Below are 6,930 nucleotides of genomic sequence, written 5' to 3'. Positions count from 1 at the left end.
GTAGCCACTCAATGCTGTTCATCCTTCCCCTAAGTATCTCACAAATCCACCTTTCTCCCCCTTCCCTACTTGGACTGCCAGTGATTAGGGCATTCTTCATTTTTCCCATTCAAATACCTCTTCCCTAACTCACTGTACTCTTGAGTCAATCCTGCCCATAACTTTGTCATGTTACTTATTGTTCCATTTTTTTAATTTAAAAGCAAGATTTATTTTAATAGTCAGAGATCTCCAGCAAGAGTGGCATGGAGGAGGGCTCCAAGAAAGGTCAAACCCAAAGGGGCTGGTGGTAGTGAAGTTTTTAAGCACAAATTTTTAGGGGAGGGGGAACCTGTCAATCAGTACAAGGTGGGGACAAACTCATCAAAAGACCTGATTTGTAACCGTATTGACCTGTCTGGCTTGTTAATGATAAAAGCAAAAGAGCCATCAGAAGGGTGGGGCTTATTGCACCATTTTGAAGTCTATTAATTAGATGTGTATGTCTTCCATTACAGTGCAAGTCTCTGGAAAGCATGTAAGAAAGGTCCTGAAAGACTGTCACATTGAAATTCACTGCTGAGTGTTCATACTCTCTTATGAAATCAGTTTTCCCTTTCCTACTGGGCCATTCCTATCAGCATATAAACATGCTATGTTTCTCCCTCTCCATATCCTCCTTTCATAGCAAAATTTAAATATTTATGTTCTCTCCTTCATATCAAAACTGAAAAGAGGGGTGAGCATGTAGCCTAGAGGTCAAGTCCCTGGTAACGACACCTGTGTCCCGTATCTGAGATCCTGGGTTCCAAGCTGAGTTCAGTCTCCTGATCCCAACTTCCTGCTAATGCATACCCTTGGCAGCAGGTGGTCATGACTCAAGTACTTGGGTTCCTGCCACACAGGTGGGAAACATAGATTGAGTTCCTGGCTCCTGACTTTGGCACTCTGACCATTGTGGGCATTTGAGGAGTGAACCGGGGGATAGGAACATTCTCTCTCTCTCTCTTTCTCTCTCTCTCTCTCTCTCTCTGTCCTCTCAAATTAATCAGTAAGCAATAAACTTAAAATAATTGTACAAAAACACTTTCTTTTTTCCTATATTCTATTCTGACCTTTACCTTGACCATCACAAAGTCAGAAGTCATCGAATCCAATAGTAAACTCTCCATCCTCATCTTGATCTCTTCACAGCATTAGGTACAGTTGATGGTGGTGTCCTCAAAGAGTTGATGATACTTTTTTTTTTTTTTGACAGGCAGAGTGGACAGTGAGAGAGAGAGACAGAGAGAAAGGTCTTCCTTTGCCGTTGGTTCACCCTCCAATGGCCGCTGCGGCTGGCGTGCTGCGGCTGGCGCACCATGCTGATCCGAAGGCAGGAGCCAGGTGCTTATCCTGGTCTCCCATGGGGTGCAGGGCCCAAGCACTTGAGCCATCCTCCACTGCACTCCCTGGCCACAGCAGAGAGCTGGACTGGAAGAGGGGCAACTGGGACAGAATCCGGCGCCCCGACCGGGACTAGAACCCGGTGTGCCGGCACCGCAAGTGGGGGATTAGCCTAGTGAGCCATTGGCCGGCTTGATACTTTCTAAAAGTTATTTGTAATTTAGTGGATATTCCTCTTCAAGATCCTTTGCTGGCTCCTTTTCCTTGTGTAGATCTCCAAATTTAGGATGTCTGCTCTGGAATTTCTTCCATTTTTTGCTGTCTACATTCATTTCCTCAGTGGGTTTTGCACTAAGCTACATATGCTGATGATTTTGAAACTTACACTTTGAGTCTGGACTTTTCCCTGAAGTTCACACTTCCATGGCCAACCTCATACTTGACATGTACTTTTGTATTTCTGTTAAACACCTTAACTTACCATGGTCAAAATAGAATTTTATTCTCCAACCACCCCCCACTTATTTCACATGTTTTGCATTTCAGCTGATGACACCTTTGTTCACCTAGTTGCATGAACCCAAAATCTAATTCCTGGATTCCTCTTCTTTGGTTCTTCTTGCACCTCTCATCCAACCATCAGCAAATGCCCTGGCTCTGCGTGCCTCTGCTGTGAGTCACCTGAGCCTAAGTGACTGTTAGTACCTAGTATACTACAATAGGCTCTTACATAGCCATTTTGCTTTTACTTTTGCCTTCTGAGATTCTTTTCTACATGCTATCTAGAGAAAGACCTTTTATTTTTATGATTCATAACATGTCACTCTACTGGTCAAAAATCCTCCATAAGTATTTGATCACATTAAAAAAAAAAAAAAACTCAGTGTTTCAAACATAGCCATCCAGTATGATCTTGTGGCAGGCATTCTAATCGTAAATGTCTCCATTTCCTTCCTTGTGCAGATCACTGTGGACATTCTGAGCTTCTTGCATTCCCCAAGCATACCATTGTACTGTCTTAAGCCCTGTGTACCTCCTTCTGTTTGAAATGCTCGTCTTTCAAAATATTTTTTATGGTTTTATTTTATTTATTTGAAAGGCAGAGTTACAGAGAGAGGAGAGAGACAGAGAGAGAGAGAGAGAGAATGAGAGAGAGAGATCAGTCTTCTATCTGCTGGTTCACTCCCCAAATGGCTGCAATGGCAGGGGCTGGGCCAACCAAAGCAAGGAGTCCAGAGCTTCTTTCAGGTCTTCCACATAGGTGCATGGGCCCATGAACTTGGGCCATCTTTCACTGCTTTCCCAGGCTCACTCGCCGGGAGCTGGATGAGAAGTGGAACAGCTGGCATCACAGGCCGGGGCTTAACCTACTACGCCCCCATGTTGGCCCCAGTTTCAAATATTTTAATATGGCTTCTTCCTTCACTTAATTCTCAAATGCTACATCATCCTTGGAGAGTCTCTGACAACCTATAAAATGTCTAACACCTCTCCCACTTTCATCTCTGTGTCCATTGACTCTGTTACATTTTTCTTCACAACTTTTACTGCTCAGATTACATTTTTTTTTTTTTTTTTGGACAGGCAGAGTTACACAGTGAGAGAGAGAGAGACAGAGAGAAAGGTCTTCCTTCCGTTGGTTCACCCCCTATATGGCTGCTATGGCCGGCGTGCTACACCAATCTGAAGCCAGGAGCCTGGTCTCCCATGTGGGTGCAGGGCCTAAGGACTTGGGCCATCTTCCACTGCCTTCCCGGGCCACAGCAGAGAGCTGGACTGGAAGAGGAGCAACTGGGACAGAATCCTGTGCCCCGACTGGGACTAGAACCTGGGGTGCCAGCGCCACAGGCGGAGGATTAGCCTAGTGAGCTGAGGCACCGGCTACATTTTTTTAAAAAGGCTTATTTATTTATCCAAAAGGCAGAGTTACAAAGAATCAGAGAGAGAGAGAGAGAGAGAGAGAGAGAGAGAAATAAAAGTCTTCCATCCTCTGGTTCACTCCCCCGAATGGCTGCAACAGCTGGAGCTGGGACAATCTGAAGCCAGGAGCCAGGAATTTCTTTTGAGTCTCCCACGCAGGTGCAGGGGCCCAAGGACTTGGGCTACCTTCTACTGCCTTCCCAGGCCAGAGAAGAGAGCTGAATTGGAAACGGAGCAGCCAGGACATGAACCAGCGCCCACATGGGATGCCAGCACTGTAGGCACATGGCTTCACCTGCTACACCACAACACCAGCCCCACTCATATTACATTGTATTATATATTTGCTCAATCGTTTGTGTTTTTTTTTTTTTTTGGGGGGGGGTTGGCTCTTATACTAGAATGTAACAAAGACTGTCCTTTACTTAACTCTAGTCAGGTTCTTCTGAGCCCAAGTAAGCCTCATTCCTGGGCATGTCTTCAAAAGTCCAGTTTTAGCAGGAATCTTGCTAACTCAATTAGCCAGAATTCCCCACCCTTGATATCTGATCACCTTGATATCTAACCAAATTCTTTATTCTCCACCATCCCCCAGGTAATATCTGATCATCATGGCTTTAGCAAGAATCCTGTTGGGTCAGTTTAGCAAATAACTACCCTGCCCTCTTAGTAATTTTCCATCCATTAACATACCCCACTTCCATTCCTGGCTACAAATCCCTGTTTTTCTTTGCTGTATTCTCTCTCTCTCTCTCTCTTTCTCTCTCTCTCTCTCTTTGCAAAACCCTGTTATAGTGGTCCCCATACTGCAACAGTCCTGAATAAAACTTGTCTTACTGTCTATTAAGTGTCATGAATATTTTTTCTTTAACAGACATTAGCACTGTAAGTGGTAAACATGACAGTCCCCAGCATATTCTTTTCACTATTGCCCCCAGTGCCTAGAATAGTTCCTTGCACCAAGTGGGGATTCAATATTTCTTTATTTAACCAACGAATGTATTTAGAACAAAGGAATGATAGAGAATCTGAGAACTTTTCATTGGTCAAACAGCCAGACCCCTTCAAAAACATGTCAATAACTTAAAACCGAGGGTGAAAAGCTTGTTAATGAATACTTAAGAAAAGTATTACACAATTTAATTTTTTAGATTCAGAATCTCAGAGTGAAGAGCCCTCAGAGAGCACCTAGTCTAAGGCCACATTCCAATTAATAAGAGAAATTGAGCTCTCTGGCAATTTTTAAAGGACTTTATTCTTGGAAGAAGAATTATTTTATTATTTACAGGGCATTTAGAACTTTTGAAATTACTTAATTTATCTTGTTTGTATTAATTAATCATGTCAAAGCTTTGTAGTTAGTGTTAACGGAATTGAGCCAACAACCAAAGCATTAACACACATTTGAGGTTATTAAAAGTGTATGTTAAAAGGCTTCAAATACTAAGTATACTGCAGAGTTTTGTCAAGGGTTGTTTTCATTCCAGAGGACAGCCATCACAGAGATGATAATCAATTCAAGGTGACATTGATATCTCCTTACTCCAACCTCACAAGTTTAAAAGTATCCAGTACAGATAGTCACTGAACCCATGCCAGGGGGAAATAATTGATTTAAGTGATCAAAAAGTGTTTTTGAGTTTTCTCCAGGCAAGCTGTCAACACACACATGAAAGTAAGAATCTAAAAGTGCTGTCAGATTCTTAATGTTTGTACAGCAAAGCAAACAACCTTTGTTATTCCAATTAATGCGTCTGCTTGTAAAGGAAGTCTGATCCAAAATGTTCTATATTTCTCAGCTACATTGAAAATTGCAACATTGACTCATGTTGAAGCAATTTAGAAATTTACTTAGCCACAAATAAAAATGGATTATGTTAAATATAACATTTGTTACTAAGGTACCTACCAGAGACAACTTCTCAAAGTTATATTTCCCTAGAAGGGTTTTTGTGTGTGTGTGTGTGTTGTCACATGTATTGTGTCTGTTTATCTTTTTGCAGGGTGTTGGTCAGGTGATATTATTGCCCAACCTTAAAAACCAGTGATAAATGTCAAGAGGTACAGCAGGTATAGGGAAAATAATGTGCTAAAACCAAACAGTTTTTTGAGACATTTTGCACTGTGGCTGACAGTACTTCACAGTAATTGACCTTTCTCCTTTGACAGTATCATTCTAAAATGGGGAGCAGGATTTGGGAACTGGATGTCTTAACAATTGAAGTACTATAAAAAGTCTATATAAGGACACACTAGTGGCTAAGCTGGGACATGAACTCAGGATTTTTTTTTTTTATTATTCTAAAGATTTATTTATTTATTTAAAAGACAAAGTTACAGAGAAAGGACTAGACGGAAAGAGAGAGATCTTCCATCTGCTGGTTCACTCCTCAGAAGGCTGCAGTAGAAAGGGCTGGGCCAGGCCAGGGGTCAGGAGCCAGAAGATTCACCGGAGTCTTCCCAGTGGGTTGCACGGTCCCAAGAACTTGGGTTATTTTCCACTGCTTTCCCAGCTGCATCAACGAGGAGCTCTATGGAAAGTGGAGCAGCTGGGACTGTTACTGGAGCTCAAATAGGATGCAGGTGTTGTAGGCGGTGGCTTAACCCACTATGCCACAACACCGGCCCCCTGGATTTTTTATTCTAAATACTGTGCATTCTCTACCAACTCTTAATTCACCCAAACAATTACTGAATTAAGTTGTAAAGGGCTTGATATATTCAACAGGTAAAAATACCCAAATTTTCAACAAATAAATGCCATTTTTTTTGAAAAAGGAAAAATCACTATAGATTAAAAGAGACACAAGAGATATAAGTATATTAGCAAAATGCAAATGGTAAAATAAAACATATTCTTGAGATGATCAAGGGAAACTGAATAGGAAGTATTCCACAACATTAAAGAATTGTTAATTTTGTTAGATATGGCAGGAGCATGCTTAATTTAAAAAAAAAAAAAAAAAAAAAAACAGGCCAGCGCCACGGCTCAATAGGCTAATCCTCTGCCTGTGGCGCCGGCACACTGGGTTCTAGTCCCGGTCAGGGCGCTGGATTCTGTCCTGGTTGCCTCTCTTCCAGGCCAGCTCTCTGCTGTGGCCCGGGAAGTCAGTGGAGGATGGCCCAAGTCCTTGGCCCTGCACCTGCCTGAGAGACCAGGAGAAGCACCTGGCTCCTGGCTTCGAATCAGCGCGGTGCGCTGGCTGCAGCGCGCCGGCCGCAATGGCCACTGGTGGGTGAATCAACGGCAAAGGAAGACCTTTCACTCTGTCTCTCTCACGGTCCATTCTGCCAGTCAAAAACAAACAAAAACAACAACAAAGTCCTTATCTGTCAGACCTATACACTGAAGTATTAGTGACATAATTTTTCTGGTTATCTGCTTTAAAATATTGTAGGAGGCAAATTTAAAAAGTGCTGAGATAGACTGGTAGATGTTGAAAATGCTGATAATTACAGTGGTTAGGGTTATTTATAGCACTCTACTTCAGTGTATGTTTGAAATTTTTCATAAAAAACTGTAGAGTAATTACCGTGCTTAGTCCACCTAGGACACAAATAGCGTATTTCATTAATCAACGAGTAACTTAGTTTTCTTTATTTTAAATTGGAGAACAATAACAGAAATACCTTATCATGCTCTGT

The sequence above is a fragment of the Oryctolagus cuniculus genome, chromosome 7 (assembly GCF_964237555.1).
Source record: "Oryctolagus cuniculus chromosome 7, mOryCun1.1, whole genome shotgun sequence".
In the NCBI taxonomy this organism is placed as follows: Eukaryota; Metazoa; Chordata; class Mammalia; order Lagomorpha; family Leporidae; genus Oryctolagus; species Oryctolagus cuniculus.
Note: the sequence above shows the minus strand (reverse complement) of the source record.